The 15,257-nt window shown below is 45.9% G+C and overlaps 1 long non-coding RNA gene across 1 annotated transcript; it reads left to right on the top strand.

Annotated features, from left to right (window-relative positions):
* The first annotated feature begins 9,091 nt into the window (after nt 1–9,091).
* LOC132974959 (uncharacterized) lies at nt 9,092–9,805 on the top strand. Its single transcript, XR_009673170.1, has 3 exons — nt 9,092–9,294; nt 9,375–9,519; nt 9,659–9,805. It is a non-coding gene; the product is annotated as an uncharacterized LOC132974959 (long non-coding RNA).
* Nucleotides 9,806–15,257: the final 5,452 nt, after the last annotated feature.

Genomic DNA, 15,257 nt, shown 5'->3' on the forward strand with positions numbered 1-15,257 from the left:
AGATCTTCATCAAGGACTTTTTGTTCTCCAAACATCGACTGAACATCATCACAAAGCTCAAGAGTGTCAACACGGACGACGTAAGATTGATTCTTTGAATAAAACTTTTACTGTCGACACGATCGCAATATTGAGATTATTAAATGACATTTAAAACTCACATTAGTCTACACATGACAGACGTTTCACACAAACTCAAAATAGTAACACAGTTTAATTTAAGGCTTCAGACCAGGTCGAGTTAAAATAGACAACAAAAAAGTAGACTAACTGTGCGTTTGTCTCAATTTTCATCCTTTATTATTTTCTCATCGTTAGGGTCTTAATTCATGAACTTTATTTATGTTATTTTTGTCTAGGAGAGGCCTAGCTCATTTTTAATTTACATGTTGTAGCCTAGCTTAAATACACTTTTAAAATAAAGTTAGCTATATTTAAAAAGTAAACAGCATTTTAAATCTCCATAGTAACCTGCTGCATGGTTGCCATGGTGATAGACCAGATACGAAAATGAATTTATTCGAACAAAAACAAACTCAGAGACAGCAGCAAATATTCAAAGTGGTTTAAAAGTTTCATATTTTCGAGGATTTCTTCACAAAAGATCTTCATCGAAAACGTTTCTCCTCCTATCAACAAGTGTTTGAGCATGCAGGACGTAAGATTGATGATTTGAATAAAACTAGATCGACACGATCACACGTTTAAAGTTCAATAAGAGGTTTTTAAGACTATTCACTTTTTATCACAAACAAATATGAAAACATGTAATAAATTAAATATGAAAACATGTAATAAATTAAATATGAAAACATAATAATGTTAGCAGCTGCTTCTGTCGTGATCTTTATAAAAACGAAATGATTTTAACTGTTTTCAAACTCAAAAAGTCTATTTCATTTATATTGTGTTGAGAAAGAAACAGTGTTTTATCCTGAATTAATTATTATGTGAGTGTAAACTTTAATAACACATTAAACCAACAATATATAGATATTAAAAAAATACTTTCTACTGTAAATACTCATAGAAATGTGACTTTTAATCATTTAATGAATAATTATTGATTGTTGGTCATAACTTAATAGTGTGAGGATGTGAGGACTTTATTTTTTAGAAAACATATTCTTCAATTTATCAGAGGTTTACATTTTGGGATTGTTTCTGTCTTTTAGACGAACCAGCGATTCAGGATGGCCTACACCCTCGTCCAGGACCCGGACTGGTCCAGCCCGAGGGTGATCCTGAGGAGGATCCCGTCTTCAGCCGGCTCTTCGGGAGGTTCATCACCGAGGTCCCCGCCTGGAACTCCTCCTCGCTCTCCTTCCTCATCTGCAGAGGTAATTATTCACTTATTTCCTTTGAACTCAACAGTTGGTTTGTATTTCATCTCAAGAATGATTGAAATCTTTTTTTAAACCCTAAAGTAAATCAATGAACCTTAACAATTTGTAGTTTCACTAAAAGTCTTGTTTACGTTTACTTATCAGGCCTTTTTACTGATAAAAAAACTCATTTTTAATTAATATTATGTTGTGGATGAAACTGTGAAAGACGTTTGGTTCAGATAATTCAGTTTCTATCCAAAATCAATCTTTGTGAGTGTGCACTTTGATCTTTTGATAGGCGAAGCACATCACACCAACAATGAACATATAGGCTGACAGCCTGCCTACAAAACAATACAAATATGAATTACAGCAAATACTTGTAGAAATGTGTTTGTTTGAATGACTTTAAGGAACACTTATTGAATGTTCTTTATAACTTCAGACTTTGAATGTTGAAATGTTGGTTTGTTTCTGTCTTTAGTGCTCCCACTGGACTGTCCACGACCCGGATCAGACCAGTCTGAGGGTCCCGGCAGCAGCCAGCTCTCCAGAACCGTCTCCACCCAGGTCCCCTTCTGTTTCTCCTCCTGCCTGTCCCTCTAACTGCTTGATCCTTGACCTTCAAGTGAGCTCTTCCTCTTCTTCCTCATCTTCCTCATCTTCCTCCTCCCCTCCTCCCCTCCCTCCTCTCCCTCCTTCTCTCCCTCCTCTTCCTCCTTCCCCCTCCTCCCCTCCTCCCCTGCCTTCTCTCGCTCCTCTTCTTGCTCCTCCTCTCCCTTCTCTCCTTCCTCTCCTTCCTCTTCCTCCTCTTCCTCCCTCCTCTCCCTCCTTCTCTCCCTCCTCTCCTTCCACTCCCTCCTCCACTCCCTCCTCCCCTCCCTCCTCTCCCTCCTTCTCTCCCTCCTCTCCCTCCACTCCCTCCTCCACTCCCTCCTCCCCTCCCTCCACTCCGTCCTTCTCTCCCTCCTCCCCTCCTCCCCTCCCTCCTCTCCCTCCTTCTCTCCCTCCTCTTCTTGCTCCCTCCTCCACTCCGTCCTTCTCTCCCTCCTCACCTCCCTCCTCCCCTCCTCCCCTCCCTCCTCTCCCTCCTTCTCTCCCTCCTCTCCCTCCTTCTCTCCCTCCTCTTCTTGCTCCTCCCCTCCCTCCTCTCCCTCCTTCTCTCCCTCCTTCTCTACCTCCTCTTCTTACTCCTCCTCTCCCTCCTTCTCTCCCTTCTCTCCCTCCTCTCCCTCCTTCTCTCCCTCCTTCTCTCCCCCCTCTCCCTCCTTCTCTCCCTCCTGTCCCTCCTTCTCTCCCTCCTCTCCCTCCTCTACCTCCTCTACCTCTTCTTGCTCCTTCTCTCCCTCCTTCTCTCCCTCCTCTCCCTCCTTATCTCCCTCCTTCTCTCCCTCCTTCTCTCCCTCCTCTCCCTCCTTCCCTCCCTCCTTCTCTCCCTCCTCTCCCTCTTCTTGCTCCTTCTCTCCCTTCTCTCCCTCCTCCTCTCCCTCCTTCTCTCCCTCTTCTTGCTCCTTCTCTCCCTCCTTTACTCCCTTCTCTCCCTCCTCCTCTCCCTCCTTCTCTCCCTCCCCTTCTTGATCCTCCTCTTCCTCCTCTACCTCCTTCTCTCCCTCCTCTCCTTCCTTCTCTCCCTCCTCTCCCTTCTCTCCCTCCTTCTCTCCCTCCTCTCCCTCCTTCTCTCCCTCTTCTCCCTCCTTATCTCCCTCCTTCTCTCCCTGCTCTCCCTCCTTCTCTCCCTTCTCTCCCTCCTTCTCTCCCTCCTCTCCCCCCTCTACCTCCTCCTCTCCCTCCTTCTCATCCTCCTTCTCTCCCTCCTCTCCCCCCTCTACCTCCTCCTCTCCCTCCTTCTCTCCCTTCTCTCCCTCCTTCTCTCCCCCCTCTACCTCCTCCTCTCCCTCCTTCTCTCCCTTCTCTCCCTCCTCTTCTCACTCCTTCTCTCCCTCCTCTACCTCCTCCTCTCCCTCCTCCTCTCCCTCCTTCTCTCCCTCCTCTTCCTCCTTCCCTCTCCTCCCCTCCTCCCCTGCCTTCTCTTTCTCCTTCTCTCCCTCCTTCTCTCCCTCCTCCACTCCCTCCTCTTTCTACTCCCTCCTTCTCTCCCTCCTCTCCCTCCACTCCCTCCTTCTCTCCCTCCTCTCCCTCCTCCACTCCCTCCTTCTCTCCCTCCTCCACTCCCTCCTCCCCTCCCTCCTCTCCCTCCTTCTCTCCCTCCTCTCCCTCCTCCCCCCTCACCCCCTCCTCCCCCCTCACCCCCTCCTCCCCTGCCTCCTCCCCTGCCTCCTCTTTCTCCTTCTCTCTCTCCTCTTGTTACTCCCTCCTCCACTCCGCCCTTCTCTCCCTCCTCGCCTCCCTCCTCCCCTCCTTCCTCTCCCTCCTTCTCTCCCTCCTCTTCCTCCTCCCCCCTCCTCCGCTCTTCCCCTGCCTCCTCTTTCTCCTTCTCTTGTTCCTCTTCTTCCTCCTCCCTCCTCCTTCTCGTCATCAGAAGAGACCGGCTGCACGGGCGGAAGGAGAGCCTCCACGGAAGCGTCATCTTCCTCCTCTTTCTCCGTCTCTCTCTCCTCTTGTTACTCCCTCCTCCACTCCGTCCTTCTCTCCCTCCTCACCTCCCTCCTCCCCTCCTCCCCTCCCTCCTCTCCCTCCTTCTCCTCCCCTTCTTGCTCCTCCTCTACCTCCTTCTCTCCCTCCTCTTCTTGATCCTCGTCTTCCTCCTCTACCTCCTTCTCTCCCTCCTCTCTCTCCTTCTCTCCCTCCTCTACCTCCTTCTCTCCCTCCTCTCTCTCCTTCTCTCCCTCCTCTACCTCCTTCTCTCCCTCCTCTTCTTGATCCTCGTCTTCCTCCTCTACCTCCTTCTCTCCCTCCTCTCTCTCCTTCTCTCCCTCCTCTACCTCCTTCTCTCCCTCCTCTTCTTGATCCTCGTCTTCCTCCTCTACCTCCTTCTCTCCCTCCTCTCTCTCCTTCTCTCCCTCTCTCTCCTTCTCTCCCTCCTCTCTCTCCTTCTCTCCCTCCTCTCTCTCCTTCTCTCCCTCCTCTTCCTCCTTCTCTCCCTCGTCTACCTCCTTCTCTCCCTTCTCTCTCTCCTTCTCTCCCTCCTCTACCTCCTTCTCTCCATCCTCTACCTCCTTCTGTCCCTCCTCTCCCTACTCTAACTCTTCTTGCTCCTCCCCTCCCTCCTCTCCCTCCCCCCTCCTCCCCCCCGTCTTCTCGCTCCTCCTCTGTTAGGTATCATCAGAAGAGACCGGCTGCACGGGCGGAAGGAGATCCTCCACGGAAGCGTCATCGTCCTCCTCTACCTCCTTCTCTCCCTCCTCTCCCTCCTTCTCTCCCTCCTCCTCTCCCTCCTCTCCCTCCTCCTCTCCCTCCTCTTCTTGCTCCTCCCCTCCCTCCTCTCCCTCCTTCTCTCCCTCCTTCTCTCCCTTCTCTCCCTCCTTCTCTCCCCCCTTCTCTACCTCCTCTTCTTACTCCTCCTCTCCCTCCTTCTCTCCCTTCTCTCCCTCCTCTCCCTCCTTCTCTCCCTCCTTCTCTCCCCCCTCTCCCTCCTTCTCTCCCTCCTGTCCCTCCTTCTCTCCCTCCTCTCCCTCCTCTACCTCCTCTACCTCTTCATGCTCCTTCTCTCCCTTCTCTCCCTCCTTCTCTCCCTCCTCTCCCTCCTTCTCTCCCTCCTCTCCCTCCTTATCTCCCTCCTTCTCTCCCTCCACTCCCTCCTTCTCTCCCTCCTCTCCCTCCTTCTCTCCCTCCTCATCTCCCTCCTTCTCTCCCTCCTCTCCCTCTTCTTGCTCCTTCTCTCCCTCCTCTCCCTTCTCTCCCTCCTCCCCTCCCTCCTTCTCTCCCTCCTCTTCTTGATCCGCCTCTTCCTCCTCTACCTCCTTCTCTCCCTCCTCTCCCTCCTTCTCTCCCTCCTTCTCTCCCTCCTCTCCCTCTTCTTGCTCATTCTCTCCCTCCTTCTCTCCCTTCTCTCCCTCCTCTCCCTCCTCTCCCTCCTTCTCTCCCTTCTCTCCCTCCTTCTCTCCCTCTTTCTCTCCCTCCTCTCCCTCCTTCTCTCCCTCCTCTTCCTCCTTCTCTCCCTTCTCTCCCTCCTTCTCTCCCTCCTCTCCCCCCTCTACCTCCTCCTCTCCCTCCTTCTCTCCCTCCTCTTCTCACTCCTTCTCTCCCTCCTCTACCTCCTCCTCTCCCTCCTTCTCTCCCTCCTTCTCTCCCTCCTCTCCCTCCTCTCCCTCCTTCTCTCCCTCCTCTTCCTCCTCTCCCTCCTCTCCCTCCTCTTTCTACTCCCTCCTTCTCTCCCTCCTCTCCCTCCTTCTCTCCCTCCTCTCCCTCCTTCTCTCCCTCCTTCTCTCCCTCCTCCACTCCCTCCTCCCCTCCCTCCTCTCCCTCCTTCTCTCCCTCCTCTTCCTCCTCCCCCCTCCCCCCCTCCTCCCCTGCCTCCTCTTTCTCCTTCTCTCTCGCCTCTTGTTACTCCCTCCTCCACTCCGCCCTTCTCTCCCTCCTCGCCTCCCTCCTCCCCTCCTTCCTCTCCCTCCTTCTCTCCCTCCTCTTCCTCCTCCCCCCTCCTCCGCTCTTCCCCTGCCTCCTCTTTCTCCTTCTCTTGTTCCTCTTCTTCCTCCTCCCTCCTCCTTCTCGTCATCAGAAGAGACCGGCTGCACAGGCGGAAGGAGAGCCTCCACGGAAGTGTCATCTTCCTCCTCTTTCTCCGTCTCTCTCTCCTCTTGTTACTCCCTCCTCCACTCCGTCCTTCTCTCCCTCCTCACCTCCCTCCTCCCCTCCTCCCCTCCCTCCTCTCCCTCCTTCTCCTCCTCTTCTTGCTCCTCCTCTACCTCCTTCTCTCCCTCCTCTTCTTGATCCTCGTCTTCCTCCTCTCTCTCCTTCTCTCCCTCCTCTACCTCCTTCTCTCCCTCCTCTCTCCTTCTCTCCCTCCTCTACCTCCTTCTCTCCCTCCTCTCTCTCCTTCTCTCCCTCCTCTACCTCCTTCTCTCCCTCCTCTCTCTCCTTCTCTCCCTCCTCTACCTCCTTCTCTCCCTCCTCTACCTCCTTCTCTCCCTCCTCTTCTTGATCCTCGTCTTCCTCCTCTACCTCCTTCTCTCCCTCCTCTCTCTCCTTCTCTCCCTCCTCTACCTCCTTCTCTCCATCCTCTACCTCCTTCTGTCCCTCCTCTCCCTCCTCTCCCTCCTTCTTTCCATCCTCTACCTCCTCCTCTCTCTCCTCTCCCTCCTCTAACTCTTCTTGCTCCTCCCCTCCCTCCTCTCCCTCCCCCCTCCTCCCCCCCGTCTTCTCTCTCCTCCTCTGTTAGGTATCATAAGAAGAGACCGGCTGCACGGGCGGAAGGAGAGCCTCCACGGAAGCGTCATCGTCCTCCTCTGGCTCCTCCCCTCCCTCCTCTCCCTCCTCCTCTCCCTCCTCTCCCTCCTTCTCTCCCTCCTCTACCTCCTTCTCTCCCTCCTCCTCTACCTCCTCTCCCTCCTTCTCTCCCTCCTCTCCCTCCTTCTCTCCCTCCTTCTCTCCCTCCTCTACCTCCTCCTCTCCCTCCTCTACCTCTTCTTGCTCCTCCTCTCCCTCCTTCTCTCCCTCCTCTCCCTCCCCCCTCCTCCCCCTCCACTTCTCGCTCCTCCTCTGTTAGGTATCATCAGAAGAGACCGGCTGCACGGGCGGAAGGAGAGCCTCCACGGAAGCGTCATCTTTCTCCTCTACCTCCTCCCCTCCCTCCTTCTCTCCCTCCTCCTCTCCCTCCTCTCCCTCCTTCTCTCCCTCCTCTCCCTCCTTCTCTCCCTCCTCTACCTCCTCCTCTCCCTCCTCTACCTCTTCTTGCTCCTCCTCTCCCTCCTCTCCCTCCTTCTCTTCCTCCTCTCCCTCCCCCCTCCTCCCCCTCCTCTTCTCTCTCCTCCTCTGTTAGGTATCATCACAAGAGACCGGCTGCACGGGCGGAAGGAGAGCCTCCACGGAAGCGTCATCTTCCTCCTCTACCTCCTCCCCTCCCTCCTCCTCTCCCTCCTCTCACTCCTTCTCTCCCTCCTCTACCTCCTTCTCTCCCTCCTTCTCTCCGTCCTCTACCTCCTCCTCTCCCTCCTTCTCTCCCTCCTCTCCCTCCTTCTCTTCCTCCTTCTCTCCATCCTCTACCTCCTTCTCTCCCTCCTCTCCCTCCTCCTCTCCCTCCTCCTCCTCTCCCTCCTTCTCTCCCTCCTCTACCTCCTTCTCTCCCTCCTTCTCTTCCTCCTCTCCCTCCCCCCTCCTCCCCCTCCTCTTCTCTCTCCTCCTCTGTTAGGTATCATCAGAAGAGACCGGCTGCACGGGCGGAAGGAGATCCTCCACAGAAGCGTCATCGTCCTCCCGCTCCTCCCCTCCCTCCTCTCCCTCCTTCTCTCCCTCCTCTCCCTCCTCCTCTCCCTCCTTCTCTCCCTCCTTCTCTCCCTCCTCTACTTCCTCCTCTCCCTCCTCCTCTCCCTCCTTCTCTCCCTCCCCCCTCCTCCCCCTCCTCTTCTCGCTCCTCCTCTGTTAGGTATCATCAGAAGAGACCGGCTGCACGGGCGGAAGGAGAGCCTCCACGGAAGCGTCATCTTCCTCCTCTCCCTCCTCCTCTCCCTCCTCTCACTCCTTCTCTCCCTCCTCTACCTCCTTCTCTCCCTCCTCTACCTCCTCCTCTCCCTCCTCTACCTCCTCCTCTCCCTCCTCTACCTCCTCCTCTCCCTCCTCTCCCCCCCTCTTCTCACTCCTCCTCTGTTAGGCATCATCAGAAGAGACCGGCTGCACGGGTGGAAGGAGAGCCTCCACGGAAGCGTCCTCACTAGAGATAAGCTCCCGTGTTGAGTAGAATATGATAAGATAGAATAAGATAAGTTAAGTTTAGATAAGTTTAGATAAGTTAAGTTCAGACAAGATATTCTTGCAGACTAAGGTTGTGATGTGTGATGTAGTTTTCTCTCTTTAGCTCTTTGGGCACTTCCTGTTTGGTCTGATGACTTGGCATTTGATAACATCTCGCTCCTCTTTAGCTCCACCCTCTCCTCCAAATATGGTCACAGAAGAAGAAGTTGAATTTCAAAAATATATTTCAGCATTGTAATAAGCATCACCAGCATACGTCGTGGTTCTCATATAGCGCTCCTCCTCAGCTCCTCTCTCTCCTCAAAACATGGTCACCTGTGGCTCCAGGTAACAAAAGTTTTTAAAACCTGAACAATAGAAAACTGGAAACTTGAAAACATAGTCAGGGGATATTGATGTGATGTTGTGATTTTTTCAGATTTGATGTTTTTTCACATGATGTTGTGTTAATGTGTAAATATGTCATGTTGTGTTATATTACGTAATGTGTTGTCTTGTATTTTGTTGTGTTGTTGTTTGATTTTTTCAGATATTATGTTTCTATATTATATTGTGTTTATGTCTTATGTTGTGTTATTCATGTCATGTGTTGTCTTGTATTTTGTTGTGTTGTTGTTTGATTTTTTTCAGATATTATGTTTCTGTATTATATTGTGTTTATGTGTTATGTGGTGTTATTCATGTCGTGTTGTTTTGTTTTGTTGTGCAGTGTTGTGTCTTGTTGTGTCTTTGTGTGTTACGTTCTGTTGTGATGTGTTGTCTTGTTTGTGTTTTGTTTTGTTGTGCAGTGTTGTCTTGTTGTGTCTTTGTGTGTTACGTTCTGTTGTGATGTGTTGTCTCGTTTGTGTTTTGTTTTGTTGCGTCTTGTTGTGTCTTGTGTCTTTGTGTGTTACGTTCTGTTGTGATGTGTTGTCTCGTTTGTGTTTTGTTTTGTTGCGTCTTGTTGTGTCTTGTGTCTTTGTGTGTTACGTTCTGTTGTGATGTGTTGTCTCGTCATGTGATCTGATCTGATGTGATGTGATGATTAATGATGTGACATAATATCAGGTCATGTGATGTGAGCTACATTTTGTTTCATCAAAATGAACTTTTTGGTTCATTGAATGTCCCAGCGTCTCTTTGATTCATTCCCTCAGCGGACAGGTGGGATCTAAAAAAGGTGAGTTTGATTCCTACACAATGTTTGTTTTCAGCATGGGATCCTTTTTGATTCTTTTTTTTTGTTTTTTTTTTCTTTAGGAACAGGAGCTGAAATCTAAAGAAGAGCCCTGAACAACAGAACAGAGGAGACAGGAAGCAGCACAGAGGACACAGACAGGATGAGATTGAATGAACAGACCGACAACGAGAAAGAAGAAGAAAAGACGAGAGACAAGTGTCAACGGTAACTTAATGAAAACAGCTCTGAATATATTCATAAGAAAACATGGCTCACTTTGAGGAACATTTTTCTGACATTAGATGAACTTCATTTTATTTGTGATGTATGTTCACTAAACCATTTTATTATTTGTTTGTTTCAGCTGAGACCTCAAAGCAAACAGAGGAGTCCATTTAAAGAGGAGACGGACGAGTTTGGAGACAACAAGAGGTCGGCACAACATTTAGAATCAGCTGCAAAAACAGAGTTTGCAAATCAAATCTGAATAAATATAGAACCATGAATAATCTCTTCTGTCAACTGTTGGTATTTTCTCTTTATTTTGATGTAGGGGTCATTTATATATCCTTAATAATATCACCTTATTAAGGAAAAAAATGGTTTTCTCAAACATGTTTAATATCCTGACTCTGAATTATTTAATTCGAAGTTTATGTTTTGCTGCTGTTATCATACCCAATATGATGCAATCGTGAAATCCAACAGAGGTTTTCAAGTACATATTTGACAAAATATCTGTTGAAAGACATTTATATTTTCTTTTGGAGAAAGATCCACAGTGGAGAGTAATTGTGTCTGTATTGTGTCAAACGATATCAAAACATGGAAGAAAGAAGAAACTCTTTCCATTGTTACAACCCGGCTCTGAGGCTGCAAGAAAAACAGGAGTCGAAGACGAGCTCTACCAAAATAACACCACATTTATTTACAATGATCAAATGTGAGAACAAGGTGAGAGAGAGAGCGTCTGTCCTGAGAAGAGGATTATATGGATGAGGACTGCACCGGGCCAAGGTGCAGCTCATCCCCTGATTAAGACCCCGCCTTGACCTGAACCTGTAACAGAAAACAAACCAGCAGCACGGTGTGGAGGGCTCGTCACACCAGAGTCACATATTTATTTTGTCTTTCAGCACTGCTCCTTCAATACAACATTTTTAATAATGACAATTCATTTGAGCTATTGTAAAAATGTTCTCCATATAATGAGAAATCCCTGGGTGTTATACAAATGTGTTATACAAATGATCTTTGACTTGATGAAAGTTGACATTTCTCCAGGATAATGTTTCACAAACCGTTTCAAATCAAACTGAGACCTGACAACTTTTCATACAGCATATAACATACTTAAAGACACAGGTCGTTTATAACATCCTTAAATCTTTGGATCCAATGCAATGAAACAAAGTGTTTTTAATGACAGGTTGAGAATATTTGCTGCAAAAAAAAAGGTCTATTCCATCTTCAGGAACTCTTTTTAACAACAAAGTCAAAGAAATGATTACTCGTGTATTAATCCTGGTTTCTTTCCAACACACACAAATTTGTTCTTTGTGTTCAAAGCAAATAAACTTCTGTAACAAATATCCCCTAGCTCTAATTTACAAGAAAAAGATTGTACAAGTCCAGGACTTTACAGACCAATTGCATTAAAATTTGCAAAATAATGGAGAAAATGATCGATTACATGTTTACATGGCAAATAAAGGATACATGTGTAAATATCATGTGGTTTAAGGAGAGGATCCAGCTTTGGGACATGATATTAGGAAAGTGCATGTAAGCAGTAGATTGAAACTAGGACACAATAGGAAATAGACAATGGGAAAACATAACATGGTCGGCCTAAAGAAAGTTCAAATTACGAGATAAAAAGTCATGTTGGCCAAATGAGAAAGGCCAAAGTCAAAATAGTGTGATAAAAAAAGTAATTGAGATAGAAAGTCAGATTTACATCAAAATGTCAAAATGTCATAATGTAAGACAACAACCATCATTCTGAAATGTAAAAAAAGTCCATTGCATGTCTATGACAGTGTCACAATATTAACTTACTACGGGGAAACATTTTCATCTTAAGCAGGGTCCTGTGTTTTGTGGACATATGCTGAATTTTCAAAAAGAAAAAGCTACAGTAGTTCAAATGGAATAAAAAGGTCCTTGCACATCTTAAAAGTTTGCCCATGAAGGCAGAACAGCAACAAGGCAAGACTAAGCCTTGCACACATGGGCAAGAAATTGTCACAAAGTGGAAAACAAGGAACTGGACCCAATTGCAGATATGGAATTAAAATATTTAATTAAAAAGATTAAAAAAAAAAAAAAAAACATTCAAAATCCGAAAAAGGGAAACAAGGAGCCACCATGCAAACACTGTGAGTCACTCAGAAGCACAGGTAAGTATTTTTTATTTTTTTATTATTAGATGCAATAGCGTGACAAACTGGGGACATATACATGACAAAAAAACAAACAGACAAGGTCAGGACAGCTACGACAAAATACTATAAAAAAAATAAAGACAGCAAAATACTGAGACGTGCATGAGTTGCATTTGAAAATATATAAATCAGTATGAGCATCTATAAAGAGCTATATGTTGATGTTTTGAGCCATGGTGGCTGGTGTTCTTCTATATTCTGAAAAGTATCTTAAGAGATAAAGGTTTTATCTTTGCTATCATGAATTACCTCAGTGAGGTATGTAGAAATTATGACACATGACATATGAATACAAGGGGGTTTTGGCTACATATTAAACCCATCCTATGATTTCATTTTTGTAGGACAATATGCAGCAAATAAGGCGTTGGTACTTGGATTGGCCGGCTCACGGACTAATAGAGTTCACCGATTGGCTCACTTACAAACTCATCAAATCACTCAAAGACAACAACAGAAAGTTAACCCTCTAACTATCTTTCAATAACTTTATATTTTGAGTTACACCTCCACTACATATATGTTCATTTTAAAATAAAGAAATGTGTCATAGTTAAACCTGGGCTACACTTAGCAATATCATCAAGCAGGTGTCCTAAAGAAACATTATATTGTTTTTTACTCAGTCATTCGTTCCACTCTATCACAATCAGGTGATCTCTTAGCAGGTCCTCGGTGCGATTCCCCCTGAGTCTTCCTTCTAGTTAACAATAACTTAAAGGTTTGTGAAATATTGTGTTTTCAATACTGTTATTGGTGTGCAAAAAAATAATCTTCTATAGGTCATCTATATAACATTTAATGAGGCGCACAAACATGGTGTGGATAATGATTGTAGATGGTTTATAAACCAATTATTAATCATTGATAAAATATTTATTATCTATCTAAAAAATATTTATAGATGCTTTACAAAGTATCAATAAGGGATTATAATCTTCAGTTCCAACTTTATAATAACCATCCAAATAATGTTAATAGACGCTTTATAAAATATTTACAAACCATGAACAAATATCTGGTCCATGTGTCTCTGTAATGTTTATAGATGTTTTATAAACCATCTCTTAAAGGTTTATAAATCATTTGGTCATCATTAACAAACACTTCATAAAGTGTATGAAATGTTATAATGTGTGCATCAATAAACTGTTAACATAACATAAATGATATCATTACAAATCATTAGCAAACATTATTAACTATCATTTCATTGTTTGTTAACAGTAAATAACTAATTTACTATCTATTTACCCTTATTTACCCTTTATAGATGATGGTTATTATAAAGTGTTACCAAAACTTTACATCTGTCAGTACACTTCACTCTCCAAACAAATACCCCTTAAACTTCTCAACCTTAGCCTTCATCACTGGTTTGGTAAGGACCTCAGCTACCATGTCTGCAGTAGGGCAGTATTCTATAGCTATTTTCCCTTCTGTGTGTGCAGAGTCATACTTTATATCTACATGTTTGCTTCTCTGTCTGCATACTGGGTTCTTGGATAAAGCTATCGCCCCCTGGTTGTCCCCGTATATCTTCACTGGTACATGCTGGTTGCTGCTGTCTATTCCTTTAAGTAGTTGTACAAGGTACATACTCTCCTGAGTAGTGGCTGCTAGTGCCATATACTCAGCTTCGCAGGTTGATAGTGCCACTGTTGGCTGTTTCCTACTTTTCCATGATATAACTGGACCATTTTCAGTTAAGCTGAAGCAGTATCCAGTTGTGCTTCTCCTATCATTTTGATCGGCTGCCCAATCAGCATCACTATATCCCTCAAGCTGTAGGTTTTTCTCACTTTTCTTGTAGTGTAGTTCCTGATCTATGTAGTATTAGGTTAATATTTGGGTAGGAACCTGTGTCATGTACTGTGTTGCTGGGGGGACACAATAAACAATGGAGTCTGACTAGTCAGCATCAGCCTCGGTGTGCTTGTGTACAGTCTTCGGTTATTATTGTACCGATAAACAATATGACAATCTATAGTACCTTGAGTAGTACCTCAGTAGGTGTTTTGCTTAGCCCAATGCTGTTGCTTTGGTTCTGCTAGGTATTGTGATAATTTACTCACAACCCAGCTCAGGTCAGGTCTTGTACCATAATGTATATCAAGCTACCTACTATCTCCCTGTACCCTGTTGAGTCAATAACTTCACCCTCAGTATCGAAGTTTAACTTCTGCTCACATGGGGTTGATCTTGGTTTGCATTCAGACATTCCAAACCTAGTCAAACCTTGTGTCTCTTTTGAGTCATTTTAATCTCTCCCTCACTCTGTCTAAAGTCGATACCCAGGAAGTGTCTAAGTGGACCCATATCTTTTATCTTAAACCTTCTCTTCAACATCTCTTTTACATCACTGAGTGAGGTGTTGTTACTTGCAGCTATGATTAAGTCATCTACCCATACTAACAGAATCACTTTCTCGTTCTCAGATTCTCTGCTGTAGACACAATGATCAGCATCATTTTGTACAAAACCATTCTCTGTAAGGTGATCATGCAATAACATGTTCCAGTTACGCCCGGACTGTTTTAAACCATACAGTGACTTGTTGAGTTTACATACCAAGTGTTCTCCTGTTTTTGACTTGGTTTCAAAACCTTGCGGTTGTTCTATGTATACCTCACAGTCCATCGGAGCATGGAGGTAAGCAGTCTTCACATCCATTTGGTGTAGGATAAGATCCTCTTGTACAGCCACCTGCATCAATGCTCGGACAGAGGTCATGTTGGCTGTCTGTGAAAAAGTCTCTTTATAGTCAATCCCTTCCACTTGACTATACCCCTTCGCGACATATCTGGCTTTACAAGTTTCAGATCCATCTGGGCTCTCTTTTACTGTATATACCCAGCGACCTCCCACTGCTTGCTTGCCCCGTGGCAGTGGGGTTAGAGTGAAAGTCTCATTCTCTGTTAAAGAGTTAATCTCCTCTTTCATCGCGTCAGCCCACATTTTTGACTTCTTAGAGTCCATAGCCTGCAAGTGTTTTAGGTACACCATAAGTCACTCTGTAGAAATAATCTACATTTTCACTCTCATCATTGTTACACTCAGCTTTACACTGGTACTCCTTTAAGTGTTCTGGAGCCTTTCTTTGCCTGGTAGGATACCTCCTTTCTTCCTGTTCTTTCTGAGTACTATCTGTCTGAGTGGGACTTGTCTCAGCAGTCTCAACACTGGACTCTGTACACCCCTTTGGCTGTTCCTGACCCTGGTTGGCTATCTTTGGTGGTGTATCTCCATAACACTCAATGTCATCCCCCCATGTTATAGTCTGTCTGAGTCTGGCTATCTGCGTTACCTTTGGTGATAAATTTCACCAGCCTATGTTTTAGGACTTTTCCTGTCTCAGGATAGTACACATTATATGCTGGACTATATTTATCATAGCCAACAAAGATTCCCTTTGCACACCTAGAATCCAGCTTCTTCTTATCCTGCTTATATACATAGCATTCAGAGCCAAATATTTTCATGTTAGATAGGTTAGGTGTTTTTCCAGTGAAAACA

The sequence above is a fragment of the Labrus mixtus genome, chromosome 5, assembly GCF_963584025.1.
Source record: "Labrus mixtus chromosome 5, fLabMix1.1, whole genome shotgun sequence".
Taxonomy (NCBI): domain Eukaryota; kingdom Metazoa; phylum Chordata; class Actinopteri; order Labriformes; family Labridae; genus Labrus; species Labrus mixtus.